The 16,090-nt window shown below is 40.0% G+C and overlaps 1 protein-coding gene across 1 annotated transcript in view; it reads left to right on the top strand.

Annotated features, from left to right (window-relative positions):
• Positions 1 to 16,090, top strand: part of LOC308702321 (V-set domain-containing T-cell activation inhibitor 1-like) — a 460,835-nt gene that overhangs the window by 196,433 nt on the left and 248,312 nt on the right. The gene's annotated exons all lie outside the window — the stretch shown is intronic.

The following is a 16,090-nucleotide window of genomic DNA, read 5'->3' as shown; positions in this document are numbered from 1 at the left end:
ACTTGATTAAACAAAGTAAGACTGACCAAACCAAAAAAGGTCACTTCATCTACATTTTTAACCTCGCTTCGCAAATCCAACCATACCAGTCAATTCTGGAATATCTGCAATGGAGAAGTTCTCAGGCTAAATCTCCTCTGGAACCCCTGTTCTTAGATGAATCCAAAAAACCCGTGACACGTTTTTGGTTCCAGAAACACCTCAAATCCGTTCTCCAACAGTCAGGCGTTCCAGCAAGAATTTTTCAAGTCACTCATTCCGCATCAGGGCAGCAACTTCAGCAGCCCAAAAAGGCCTCTCCCAACAGCAGATTCAAGCCCTTGGGAGATGGTCCTCCGATGCTTTCCAAAGCTACATCAGGACCAACCGGTTCCATATTTAAAAAGCTCACCAAACCCTCATCGAGTAGAAAAAAAAAAAAAAAAACCTCTTTCTCTTCTTTACGGTCTCCTCTTTCCGTCCAGCGAGCACTGGTCTCACAGCGGACAGAGTGAGAACTTCCCAGTGGAGCACTTACATTTTCTCTTTCATCCAGCGATGCAGTGTGAGAATCTCCTGGGCAAGCACTCACTTTCCTGTTTCCTTTCCGTCCAGCGAGCATTGGTCTCACAGTGGACGGAGTGAGAACTTTCCCAGTAGAATACTAATGTTTTCTCTTTTCTTCCAGCGACGCAGTGTGAGAATCTCAGAGGCAAGCACCCACCTTCCTGTTTCTGTAAACTACAACCGCTCCCCGTTTACAGACCAACAGGGGACGTCAGCCGGGCAGGGAGCCACCATTACGGGCCTTCCCGGTCAAGCATCCAGGCCTTCTTGAGATGCCAGCCCGCCAACTCGGCACTCATTTGGGGGATCTTTAGTCCGGCGGCTGTCCTCGGCTTTAGCTTTGGGGGGAGTACTCTGGGTTCGGGCTGAACTCCGAGCTCGGAGCCCTCCCTCCGGACAGCACGCCATATACGCATTAAACTTACCCATTCAATTATATGTAAGTGTGAACTCGTGAAACAAACGATCTGTTAAAATTCTGGATAAGAAACCAATTATTTCTCATCATTGTCCAATATTACAAAAACATAGATTACTCAGCTGGGAAAACATGGTCAAATACTCAAATCTATGTCTTCTATACAAAATTATTCATGGTTTATCATCTCCTCCACTCCACCAGTTTGTCGTGTACGGCTGATCAGCAGAACCAGAGGTGCAGCGAGGGGAGATTGTGTCATTCCCTTTAGAAAAAGTGTATTTGGTCATACTACTTTTTCTGTTCGAGCTGCTACTGAATGGAACCGCATTCCTTTAATCATCATATTGTACATTTAAGAACCATTTAAAGAAATGGATTCTTGAATTTCAGATCTGTCAACATTAACACATTTCTAGACCTGCTCTATCCACTGCTGGCTTCTTGTTGCCTTGTGTGTGTGTGTATATGTCATGTTTTTGTCAGATGTTTGTTTGATTGTTGGTTTGCTGTATTTCGACTATATTTTTTAACATAATAGAATTTCTTACTAAATGTATTGTACAATTTTTTTTATTTTTATATGTAATTTTACTCTCTTTTAGGGTGACTTTTAACATCTGTCCCGGGACTGCAGATGAAAAATAGCCTTCTGGCTAACTCTGGCATATTGGCAGAAATGTTTATATGCACTGTCCCTGTAATAATAAATAAATAAATTTGGTAAATGAAACATTAATTTGAACATAACTGGCTCTGAAGTCCCTCCAGGAATTCCCTCAGCTGTAAATGCTGCTGCACTGCTGGATACTGGATGCTTTAGTTATTTAATATGTCAAATGTTTGTAAAGTAAGGTAGCCTGCACCCATGATATGCTCATGCCTTACTTGACTGAATTATGTTTTTATATTTAATTTTCAGCTGCTGCCATGTTCTTCTAATACCTGCAGGATTGCACCTACATGAACATGAAAATTAGGTTGAATAACACACTGTTCTTCCAGTTTCACCTCTGATATTATAACAGTTGGGTAAGTTACTTGTATTACTAACTACAAATGAAATCTTCAACAGTGTAATTAGATGAATGTAATAATGACTATCTTTAGAAAGTATTGGTCTAATTATTGCTAATTACTAAATCCCATATCAACCTCAACCACTTGAACAATACAAGGAGAGACAAGAAACTGCACTTTTAATGCTTTCAAATAAACAATATACAATTGCATGAATTATTTTTGAATTGACCAAAGTGTGTAGAGGGAGAAGGTTACATTAAAAATATACCTTTTAAAAATGTATGTTAAATATACAGAATTGTTCTATAGTCTAATGCAATTACATCAGATTTGACTTTAAATTACAGAAGAATTAAGAGTAATCCCTTTAATTCAATTACAGTAAGATTACTTGGTAATTAATTACACCCATCACGGTATAACAGTAATTAAAATGTAAACTTACGCATTGACTTGAGCAACTATTTTCTCCCTAGCTAACTCTGTCCTTCGCTGCTGCAGCCGATATTTAAAAAATAATAATAATGTTCGTACTCTCCATATTCTCTGTTGGTGAGAAATATGAAGACCTCTTTGTATCTGGCGCTGTTGCCATGGTGACTCATAATATCTGCGCTCCATTGATAATGGCTTTTTATAGTTGTGGTGCACGCGCTAAACTCAGAGTAGGTCAACTCAGAGTTGATTGAACTAACTCATTTCAGCTGTTCTGTAACCAAAAACTCAGAGTTTCCCATCTCAGGGTAAGTCAACTCAGAGTTCAAGTTTTAACTCAGAGTTGGTTGAACCTCCTTATTGAAACAGGCCCCAGATCTATTCAATGATTGACTTCATCTTTACAGACAAGAGAATGTTGTTACAGGGAAATACCTTATATGGGTTTGTATCCTACGGTGACCGGGAGGGGACATGTTCGGTTCACTTATTTTTGTCGTGGCCACAACATATAAACTCGTGGGAACGTGATATTAAGTCGTGGGAACGTCATAATATCTCGTGGGAACGTCATATTAAGTCGTGGCCACGAGATCATTTTGTTGAGGTAACGACATTATGTCGTGGCCACGCGATGCAAAGTCGTGGCCTCGAGATCATATGTTGAGGGAACGATACATTTTTCTCGTGGCCACGAGATCATTTTGTTGAGGTAACGACATCATTATGTCGTGGCCACGCGTTGAGGGAGCCACAGCGGCCAATACTGTAACCGTACCATAGACTGGGCTACAGCAGAGATGGAGATGACAGAAGAAATAACATTTTACTTTAAATTAGGAATGTCATATAAAGATATAGTGCGGTCTTTGGCATTAAGACATGGGTACGTTATAGTCAGGTCCGAATCTTCAAGATTGTGTAACCCTGTAGGCATTTTTGAGGAAAAGTTGTTATACCACATTTTTAGAAAGTTCAATGTCTCCTGAATAAGGATCCACCGTATAACATTGAAATAAGGGTCCCATTTTCTTGTAATTGTCATTGAAACAATAGGTGCATTATTCACAGCCAAAACACTACAGGTGGATAGGGTAAAAAATTTAAGTTATAGATATCACCATAAAACCTTTCCAGTTTTTCACTTACATAGAGACAGACATTTTTTGTATTACAAGTTTTCTGAAATGTCATGTTTACATATGCAAATGAGGCATACCAGTATATATATATATATATATATATATATATATATATATATATATATATATATATATATATATATATATATATATATATATAATTCGAGGGGCAGGCATACCAGTGCGCGGTTCTCCCTTTCGGGCTAGCCCTGTCTCTTCGCGTCTTCACAAAGGTTGTCGAGGCAGCCCTTGTTCCTCTCGACGACTGGCTGATCCTAGCTCACTCTCGAGACAAGGTTTGCGAACACAGGGACCTAGTGCTGCGGCACCTAGCTTGTCTGGGCCTTCGGGTCAACTGGGAGAAGAGCAAACTCTGCTCCGTGCAGAGGATCTCTTTTCTCGGTATGGAAATCGACTCGGTCGCCATGTGCGTGCAGCTTATGAGCGTGCGCGCGCAGTCACTGCTAATTTGCCTTCGTCAGTTCGAGGGCAAGAGTGCGGTTCCACTGAAACTATTTCAGAGGCTCCTGGGGCATATGGCATCCGCAGCCGCAGTAACGTCGCTCGGCTTGCTTCATATGAGACCGCTTCAGCTTTGGCTTCGCGATCAAGTCCCGAGGTGGGCATGGCAACACGGCACGCTCCGAGTCCCAGTGACTGCCGTCAGACCTTCACCCCGTGGACGAACCTCAGTTTTCTATGGGCTGGAGTGCCCATAGAACGAGTTTCCTGGCATGTTGTTGTATCAACAGATGCCTCCATAATGGGCTAGGGCGCCATGTGCAATGGACATGCTGCCGCAGGCTCCTGGACAAGACCCCAGCGCCTTTGGCATGTCAATTGCCTCGAGTTGCTGGCTGTACGTCTCACCCTGCACCGCTTCTGTGCGTTGCTCAGGGGTCAGCACGTATTAGTCCAATCAGACAATACCGCCACAGTAGCGTACATCAACCGACAAGGTGGTCTGCGCTCCCGCCGTATGTCGCAACTCGCCTGCCACCTCCTCATATTGAGTCAGAAGCATCTGAGGTCGCTTCCAGCCATTTATATCCCGGGAGACCTGAACCGTGCAGCTGATATGTCTCGGTTTCGGCCTCTCGCTGGAGAATGGGGACTCCATCCCCAGTCGGTTCATCTGATTTGGGATCAGTTCGGGGACGCACAGGTAGATCTGTTTGCCTCCCACGACTCTTGCCACTGTGACCTGTTTTATTCTCTGACCGAGGGCACGCTCGGCACGGATGCACTGGCGCACAGCTGGCCGCGGGGCCTCCGCAAGTATGCGTTTTCCCCCAGTGAGCCTTCTTACGTAGACTTTGCGCAAGATCAGGGAGGACGAGGAGCAGGTAATTTTGGTTGCCCCGTATTGGCTCAACCGCACCTGGTTCCAAGAACTAGTACTCTTCGCGACAGCACCTCCCTGGCCAATTCCTCTGAGAAAGAACCTGCTTTCTCAGGGACGGGGCACCCTATGGCACCCTCGTCCCGATCTTTGAAACCTCCATGTGTGGTTCCTGGACGGGACGAGGCAGGTTTGAGTACCCTACCACCAGCGGTGGTGGCTACCATCACTTCCGCTAGACTAGAGCATCGTCCACGAGACATGCCTATGCGTTGAAGTGGAACCTCTTTGTCAACTGGTGTTCTTCTAAACTTAAAGAACCCACGAAAGGCCCGATCAGTGTCGTGCTTTCCTTCTTGCAAGAAGGGTTGGAGCGAAGGTTGTCTCCCTCCACCCTGAAAGTGTATGGTGCCGCTATTGCCACACATCATGATGCAGTTGATGGTAAGTGCATTGGAAAGCACGACCTGATCATCAGTTTCCTGAGAGGAGCGAGGAGACTGAATCCTCCTCGCCCTCCTCTCGTTCCCTCTTGGGACCTCTCTGTGGTTTTAACTGCTCTGCAGAGTGCTCCCTTTGAGCCTTTGCAATCAGTGGAGCTTAAGTTCCTGTCAATGAAGACAGTGCTCCTGGTTGCATTGGCCTCCATCAAGAGGGTAGGGGACCTGCAGGCATTTTCGGGTGACGAAGCGTGCCTGGAATTTGGACCGGCTAACTCTTACGTGATCCTGAGACCCCGGCCTGGATATGTGCCCAAGGTTCCCACCACACCCTTTCGAGACCAGGTGGTGAACCTGCAAGCGCTGCCCTTGGAGGATGCAGACCCAGCCTTGGCACTGCTCTGTCCAGTACGCACCCTCCATGCTTACGTAGACAGGATGCATTGTTTCAGGACTTCAGACCAGCTCTTTGTCTGTCATGGTGGGAAGCTGAAGGGAAAGGCTCTCTCCAAGCAAAGGTTGTCTCACTGGATAGTGGACGCCATTGCTTTGGCTTATCAGCAGCAAGGTCGACCATGCCCCCTTGATGTGACAGCCTGCTCCACCCGGAGTGTGGCATCCTCTTGGGCTCTAGCGCATGGCGCCTCGCTAACAGACACATGTAGATCTGCAGGCTGGGCGACACCTAACACGGCCTCTGGGCGACCCCCACGTGTGTAGTCCACTGTAAGCCTCTCTGAGCATGTGTCTTTCCCTCGGCAAGCTACCTTGCCACCCCTGGGTTTGAAATATTCCACCTGCAGCTGGACACCCCAGTGATTCTCAATATGCAGCCCCCTGGGGTCATGTGTATTCCAAGTCCCCCCCCTTCGGGCTGGGCATAATTGCATATTTCCACTGATATATGCTTCCTAGTGTTCCTTGGCATAATTCCAGCAGCCATTAAAAACTATCCCTTTCATGTTAATGTTGTTTTTTCATTGTTTACATGTTTAAATATTCTGAGAATGCATAGTTTTAGTTCTAATGTTTAATGTTTAAACTGTAATAAATGCATTAAAACTTTTTTTTTTGGCAGCCATTTTGTTTTTATTGTTTATGACAAAACAGTGATGTTTACAACTTGTTATACGGCAGAAATGGATTCAGCACCTAAAAATCATATAGAAACAACACTTGAAGTACTTTTCCTCAAAAATGCCTACTGCATCTTATCCAGGGCTATTTATCTATTTTGGGACCTGACTATTATAAGTGAAAGACACATGAAGCGCATTCTTAGACTTTGTCGCACGCATATTTAGGGACCGTCTCAAAATTACATGCGACATTGGCATAAACATTTCTAACTTCAATAGCATTTGAAGACAACGACTTACAGTCATAAAACCAACTGTACACTGTTCACCCAGGTCTCATGTATGATGCACACCTTTTAGATTTTTATGACAACAAACTGCTAAATCATATGCAAATATTGTAGGCATATTTCACTACTGCCACATACCTGACACCTAGATGAACAATGTACAGTTGGTTTTATGACTGTAAGTCATTGTCTTCAAATGCTATTGACCTTTAAATGTGGTCATATTCTGTATATGATCCCACACAGTAGTGAAATACATAGCATTATTTGCATATGATTTAGCAGTTTACTGTCATACATATCAAAAATATTAAAGGTGTGCATCATACATGAGACCTATATGAACAATGTACAGTTGGTTTTATGACTGTAAGTCACTGTCTTCAAATGCTATTGAGCTTTAAATATTGTCATATTCTGTATATGATCCCATATAGTAGTGAAATTCATAGCAATATTTGCATATGATTTAGCAGTTTATTGTCATAAATATCAAAAATATTAAAGGTGTGCATCATACATGAGACCTATATGAACAATATACAGTTGGTTTTATGACTAAGTCATTGTCTTCAAATGATATTGAGCTTTAAATATTGTCATATTTTGTGTATGATCCCATACAGTATGTGAAATAGGCCTACAATATTTGCATATGATTTAGCAGTTTATTGTAATAAATATTAAAAATCTAAAAGGTGTGCATCATACATGAGACCTGGGTGAACAATGTACAATTGGCTTTATGACTGTAAGTCATTGTCTTCAAATGCTATTGAAGTTAGAAACGTTTATGCCAATGTCGCATGTAATTTTGAGACGGTCTCTAAATATGCGTGCGACAAAAAAAAGTCTAAGAATGCACTTATCTTTATAACGTACCCATGTCTTAATGCCAAAGACCGCACTATATCTTTATATGACATTCCTAATTTAAAGTAAAATGTTATTTCTTCTGTCATCTCCATCTCTGCTGTAGCCCAGTCTATGGTACGGTTACAGTATTGGCCGCTGTGGCTCCCTCAACGCGTGGCCACGACATAATGATGTCGTTACCTCAACAAAATGATCTCGTGGCCACGAGAAAAATATATCGTTCCCTCAACATATGATCTCGAGGCCACGACTTTGCATCGCGTGGCCACGACATAATGATGTCGTTACCTCAACAAAATGATCTCGTGGCCACGACTTAATATGACGTTCCCACGAGATATTATGACGTTCCCACGACTTAATATCACGTTCCCACGAGTTTATATGTTGTGGCCACGACAAAAATAAGTGAACCGAACATGTCCCCTCCCGGTCACCGTAGTATCCTGTTGTGACGTTGTTGGTCCCGGTTTGCGGGCAGTTGTGTTATGGCGTACGCTAAATAAAGACGCATATGGACTCAGCTCCTGTCTGCTTATTACATACAGAAACAAATGTTACCATTACTCAGATTATGTGAATACACAGGTATAGTCATTCTGACCATGTAGTGATCACTCTCTGCTTTCAAAACAACATAACATCACGGTGTGTGTGGAGATTCAACTCTAGATTACTGGCAAAATAGAAGTTTGTTGAATTCTATATAATCAGATATATTACTTTCTTGAAACAAACCGCGCCGGGTATGACTGACTGTAACTTCTGGGAGATGTTGAAGACAAAATCATTTCATAGAGTGCGGGCATGACGGAAAAAAGAATGGAGTGAAGAATGAAGGAAAATCAGATTATCTCAAGGATAAACGATATGGATCAAGAGTGTTCTAGATCTCCACCGCTGCCCTATATAAGGAGAGAGGAGTATTACAGTCAGAGATACCTTAACCATGGAGGAGGAGGAGAGGTTATATCTGAGATCTAAACAGCAAGAATTCAAGTAGGCCTATGGCAAAAAAGGCTAGAAATTATATTATTATTATATTATTATAGGCAAGTTTGATTCAGGATACATACCCAGGTGAAAAAGATGTACTATTAAATGTATTAAAAATGTACTTGAGTGTGTTTTTAGTAGACCTACAATACAAATATACTTTAATGCATTTTTAATACATTTAACAGTAACCTAGTCTTTTTCACTTGGGTAGCTTACATATATTTAGTATAGGCCTATTTTATTAAGTCATTTAAACCTTAAACAACAACACTAAATAATAATAATAATATTATATGAAGAAGAAGAAGCAGGAGGAGAGAAGTTTTATTCAGTCACGAAACTGCTGCTATTCCTCTGCTGTCGTCGCTTCAGTGATCCTCGCGCTGCTCGCGCGCAACAAAGATCAGCTGATCGACGTCAGGAAACTAAGTAACGGCTCCTCTCATCAAAGCTTCCGCCGTTTATTCGGCTCTCCATTACAAGGTGTGTAAACTCGCCAAATAAATATAAATACAGAGTCTACTCACTATATATTTAAACACACACATATATATACTAAATTTATTATACATTACTACGTTTTTTACAGTGTTTACCACTCGTTTATTGCACAGTATCTGGTATGGTTTTAGCCGCGATGCTAACTACGTTGATCTAATAAACAAATGGAAATGATTGACTTATTGTCTTAGATTGATTTAGCCATTCAATTCAACATATTTTGTACAACTGTGTCTTCAAATTGCTGATATAGCCTAACTAATTTAGAAAATTCTCTGATTCTTGGCGTTTGTTATGAATAACAAAAACAGGTTATAGTTTGCTCTGTTTTTGTTTAGCCTAACGTTAACTTTACTTACTACAGGTGCCCTCATTCTCTCAAATACCATTTTAAAGCCATTTACTGGTCAATAAATATTATGTTGTGAATAATCAGCTTTGTTCTTTTGTTTCCCCAGAACAACCATTACATTTCTAAAATAATCTGAACATTTCAGTGGCAACATTGAATTACAGTAAGTTACCTGCACCACATGCTGTACTTTATTACTATGAACTTTCTCTGTGTGCAATTGTATTGTTTGACTGTGTACTTGTGTTTTTTAATCAGTTACTCTCTGAAAATCTTTTCTCATGATCTCAAATCTCATTCATGTTACTCAGAAAAATAATATCACAGGTTTGATTCACAAAAAAATGCTATAGACATTTTAACTCTGAATTATAACTTCAAGTTTAGTCTTTTTCGACAAAAAAAAAAAAAAAATAAAATAAATAGGAAAAAGCTATTAGGCTTCAGAAGACTTGCAACACAACCCATAACACATGAGTTGCGAACTCATTGATTATTTTTAGGATCTTTTCTGGGACATTTTTGGAGCTTAACCATTTTTACATAAATTGTTGCATTGAATTGAACTAGACAAGTGTACATAAGAATGGTTTCATGATTGATTTACACATCTGTTTTCTTCTTGTGTTTCATGCAGTGAAACTGAATGGTGACTGGGGTTGCATTATGCCTGAGATCTGCTTTTGGGTTCCACAGACAGAAAGTCAAACAGGTTTGGAACGTCACAAGGCTGAGGAAATTATTTAAATTTCACAACTATCACTTTAATAACATTACTAACAATAAATTTTGTACTTTGCAGGGATCTCAGTAAGCTGAAATACAAGTTTGATCAAGAATAAAAATCCTCCTGTAGACCTGAAAATCACTGAAGTGCCTGGACCATCCACCAGAAAAGAAGAAAAACAAACGGAAAACGATGCTGTACCTTTTCACTTTTCTAACTCGTTAAAGGTCCCATGACATGCTACTTTTTGTAGGCTTTAATATAGGCCTTAGTGGTCCCTAGTACTGTATCTGAAATCTCTTTCCAAAAATCCAGCCTCGGTGCAGAATTATAGCCACTATAAGCCAGTCCCAGAATGAGCTTCCTTCAGACAGGCCGTTTCGGTGTCTGTAGCTTTAAATGTTAATGAGGAGGAGAAAGGCGGCGTAAGGGGTGGGTGTGGGTGTGGCCTTGACCATCTGCGGCAACGGTAGACCATGCATGTTTACATTGGATATATTGCAATGGCACGGAGACACGCAGTCGTTCAAGCATTTCAGTTTGACCCAGAATCTGATCCAGATGGAAAAGCAACGGATGAAGAAGTTGCAACTCAGCAGCTCCAGCAGGACGTTTCCGAATGGTTAGTTTAAAATATTATGTCTGGATACGGTACTTTATTCGGATGGTTTAGTTATTATCATGTAGCTAACGCTAACCTACTGTTGCCTTTTCACGAGAGATCTGTAACGTCTGTAATTTATATTATTACAATTACATCAAGCTCTGCGATCTTGAAATGCGGATATCGCGCGCGCGCCATATAACCAACAGGAAAACGCTATCCAAATAACAAAGAAGTGTACAACACTCGCGTTACAGTGTGTGTATTCACACACATACTTGATGCTGTCTACCTTTACATTAGCGCAAGTAACTGCATAGCTAATACAGCCACATTCTACGTGTAACAAGCTAGGTAACCATAAACAGTAAAGCAACAACTTGTATCATTAGTTGACTTACTTGTCCGAGTTGTGTAACGTTAGCTGAGCCAAAGAGAGTTGGTACTGATCCAGACTTTAGTTTCAGACGTTCAGCAAGCCCAGCTCTGTATTAACCCCTCGGTGTTCATTTGTACATCCAATTATTGAGCAATTATTATGCTTCGCTCGCTCAAAAGCCATGATATCTCTCGTGGACAAACTAAAATCACGCACGCGCGTTCCTACTTCCTTCCTAGCTCATTTTCTCATGAGCGGAAAATATTCTCTGGGCGGGCAAAGCAGAGACAGGGGAGGTAACATTCCTCCTTATAACGTCATAAGGAGGAGATTCAAGATCAGCGCGATTGAGCTTCCATTTTCTCAAAGGCAGAGAAAGATAGCAAAAGCTCGATTTACACCGATTAAAATTTCTAGAAACTCGGGGACCATATACAGGCTAGGGGAACTCATATTAATGTTAAAAAACCTCAGAAAGTGAAAATTTCATGTCATGGGACCTTTAAGTACCTCACACCAACTTGGTCCCATAGTGACATTTTTGACCACAAACGGAATTGCTGATCGTGTGAATTCTTATTGAAATGACTGGAATTCACCAGTGAACATTCACAGAACAACAGATCATTTTACTGCACCTTAACTCTGTTTCCGGGTCGAAGCCTCTACTTCCTCTATCTTGTTTCATGAGAATACTCAACAACCATTTATGAACACTGTTGAATCAAGTCACACATTTAAGATTTTCAAAAGCCATAGTGTACATTACAGTCTCCAGTCTAACGATATCCCAGACTTAAACATTTTATGATTCAAAATAGCTGAATAACTAACAATCTGAGATTTCAGTATAGAGATTAAGGTTACAGCACAATGAGTGTATATTAGCACTGTTGTTTGTTTTTGGCATCTGATAGAGCTTTTGGTCTTGGAAACAGTGATGTCAGACTTACCATCGGACTGAAACACAAATGTGTTAAAGTTAAGTATGATGGACATTTTTAATTAGTTCAAATGTAATTTTATTTACATTGATTTATTTCGTGGAACATGTGTTTCCATGCATTTTGTTGAGATGTCTTTTCTTGTTTATCTATTGTATATACATGGTTGATTATTCATGTTGCTTATGTATTATACTATTTTTTTGTGTGTATTCATTGATATTAATCTATAGTTAGCTTTTTTCCCCATGTGCATGGAAGTGTATGTATAAAAATGAATATCAAATATGTAATAAACAATTCTTATTTTGTATTTGGTTCAATTTGTTTATTATAATAGATGTCAAAGGTAACCATAGTAACAACATGAAATTAAATATTAAAAAAAAAATGAAATTTGGTTCCTGGAGGCACCCAAAGTGGTTCCACACAGTGCCTAATATAAGACTTCCTTAGGAAACCTGTGTGGTTCCTCAGAGAACTGCCCCTTTTTAAAGGGTGCCTAGAGGATCTACAGACGGTTCCGCCGGTGTGGCGAAGTGAAGAACCCCAAAAGGTTCCTCCAGGCACCTTTTATTTTTACAGTGTAGGACAATAGAAATGGCCTATTAATAAAACATGATTAATACTCATATAGACGGTGCACAGGGTCAAACACAAAGACAAAACACCATCAGTGTAACACACAACACTAAAATAATGCAATAATCATTAACTACAGTATATAACATCAAAGTCACTTGAAACACACCAATGTACATTACTGATAAAAAAATATTTATAAAAAATGTAATCATGTGTTATAATGTGTAATGACTTTTTTACTTATTTTTTTATCATGTACTGTATAGCAAACCAATAACGTTTTAAGTGTACCAAATATTGTGCTAGAAAAATAATCAAGTTTGATGTATAATAATAAAAATAAGCTGGTCTTTTCAGCAGGATGCTTTACTCGTCCTTCTGTCTGATGTGACGTCTGATCCAGTATTAGTGGAATGAACAGCAGTAAATGATTAAATGTTCTCAGACTTACATGAGTATCTGAGTGAAGCTTCTTTCTTAAACAGTTTGGATTCTTAGTTAAAGTCACCTTGACTCTTCTTGAAAACATGACAAAATACTGTATGTTTGATATTCAAGGTGTCTAGGAGCACATTTGCATATTTCCCAGAAGAATATGTACATAGAGGTGAACGTAATTTCACCAAGAAGGAAGTTTCCTGAATCAACATCCTTGTTGGTCCTGGAAAAACATCCTTATCAACCAATCACATTTTAGGGTTAGGTTTAGGGCTAATGTTAGGTTTAATCTTGGGTTAATGTTAGGGGCTTGAACACCATCTTTATCAACCAATAATTGTCCACTGATTTGAGGGCCAGTTTATGGTTTGTGTGAGGTGTGGGGTTCTGGTTTGACTGGAATGTTGCTTCAGGACCAACAAAAGATCTGAGCCGTGTGGAATCCACGTGTACCGGATGTGGGCCGGATCTGGGCCGACACTATTGCTGTCGGGGAGGAACTAAACAAACAAAAAATAAAACAATGTACAGGCCAGGTGTGCAGAATGCATCGTACATTTGTTCCTACTGGAACTTTCAATTTGTGGGATTTAACAATTTGTGAATAATATAAATGTCTGACTGTTGTGCAGTTGAAGACACCATTTACTCATTCTGTGGAGTGTGTATCTATAACAACTTGTATAGCAGATCTCAACTTTTAGCACCATATTTCATCTTTATATACAGAGTAAAAAAAATTACTGATGTGTAATGAGTCAGACTTCGAACATAATCATGAAATAACATAGATATAGTAAACACATCATGAAGAAAGAATTGTGGTACAGAATTGTCAAGACAGCAACACACTGACCGACTCATCTGTCCTTTAGCAAACAATGTTCCTTATTTAGTGTTTCATTCTGTTATACATTTGAAATGCGTTTCTGTTTTATTATCATGGTGTTTTGGTTTCCTTGTTTGCCTGACTGTGTTCCCTAGTTTATTAATTAGTTCCCACACTTGTTCCGTTGGACATTGATTACGATCCTCATGTATTTAAGGCCTGTGTTTCTCTTGTTCTTTGGTCTGGTATCGTCATTGTTAAACGTGGTTGTGTTTATGGTTTCCTCCTGCGATCTCATGAGTTTTCTGTGTGGATTTAATAAAGGCTGTTTTTGTTCTCTACCCCTTTCGTTGTGCGCTTAATGCAACAACAAACCATGACAATAATAAAGTGCCGTGCAAATGGCAAGAATATAACAGCACTAAATCAGATCGATATTTCAATGAGCTTCTGCAAACTTGCGGTATGTTTGACGCATGGAAATATATGAATCCAAACATCAAGGCATTTTTCTGGAACTCATCAGATCTATTCAAGGATTGACTTCATCTTTACAGACAAGAGAATGTTACCATTATCAGATTATATGAATACACAGGTAGAGTCATTCTGACCATGTAGTGATCACTCTCTGCTTTCAAAACAACATCACGGTGTGTGGAGATTCAACTCTAGATTACTGGCAAAATAGAAGTTTGTTGAATTCTATATAATCAGATATATTACTTCTTGAAACAAACCGCGTCGGGTATGACTGACTGTAACTTCTGGGAGATGTTGAAGACAAAATCATTTCATATAGTGCGGGCATGACGGAAAAATAGAATGGAGTGAAAAATGAAGGAAAATCAGATTATCTCAAGGATAAATGATATAGATCAAGAGTGTTCTAGATCTCCACCGCTGCCCTATATAAGGAGAGAGGAGTATTACAGTCAGAGATACCTTAACCATGGAGGCGGAGGAGAGGTTATATCTGAGATCTAAACAGCAAGAATTCAAGTATGGCGAAAAAGGCTAGCAAGCTGCTTTCACACAAATTGAGACAGAAAAATGAAACTAGTTATATAACAGAAATGTAGAAGTCACATGGAATAACCACAGACCAGTTAAGCATTGACAAGCAGTTTAGTTTTTGTTTAACGAGGAGCTATACACACCAGAGTCATGTGACAGTGAGAACACAGCACACTTTTCTGCCACTTTATCAGTGAACAGGATAAAGTCAGACTTCAACAATCCATATCAACAGTGGAGATCGAACAAGCTGTTTGTTACATATTCCATGTGTATCATATTTCTTGATAACAGACCGCTGCGAAGTATAATACACCGTTGCCATGAAAAACAGAGCGTTGCTATGGACGCGGAACGGACTATTTTCTTTAGCGGAAGCAATATAATCGTTTTTAAATCAATAAACTCCTTTTTTAAAACAATATTTCGTGTCAAATTATTTATTTATTTTGGAGGTAGCCATGTAATAAGTGGGATAATGTATAGCGAGGCGGTTGCCCATTCAGCCTGTCGGGGTTGTTATTCGCTATAACAACTGCCTCGGTAATACATTATCCCTTATAGGCCTACTTAAGATAATCCATAGGCTACAGTTTTCTAGGAGTAAACTGGCAAGAATATTTCCAGAAATATGACATGTTCTAGATGTCACAGAGAAGAGGCCACTTTGGGTCATATGTTCTGGACATCACAGCCGGCGATGATGGAGGGAGGAGCCATGGAGGAATAAAGGAATGGAGGAATGGAGGAATGGTGAAGAGGGCCGGCATGGGGATGACAGCAGGCAATGACAGCGTGGATGGAGCCAACCACACAGTCTTGTTTATAGTCATATAAACAAGCGTGTAGGTTTGGTTGTGTGTGTGTGTGTGTGTGTGTGTGTGTGTGTTTGCTTGTTTTACTTCAGTTGAACTTTTTGAATTTATTGACATTTGTTTTGCTTTATACATCTTTATATATTTTGCATTGTTATAACATTAATATTTCTCCTGAATTTGACATATTGTACATTCTTTTGTATTGTATAATTCCTATTGTCATCATACTGTTTCTGGTTTGACCTGATGCCATTATTTGATGTGTTTCATTGACTAGTACGGAGTGGTGTTTATGTGGAAACTCTT

This window comes from Scardinius erythrophthalmus (genome assembly GCF_964197995.2).
Source record: "Scardinius erythrophthalmus genome assembly, chromosome: 14".
NCBI lineage: Eukaryota > Metazoa > Chordata > Actinopteri > Cypriniformes > Leuciscidae > Scardinius > Scardinius erythrophthalmus.
Note: the sequence above shows the minus strand (reverse complement) of the source record. Positions and strands in the feature narration are given on the sequence as shown.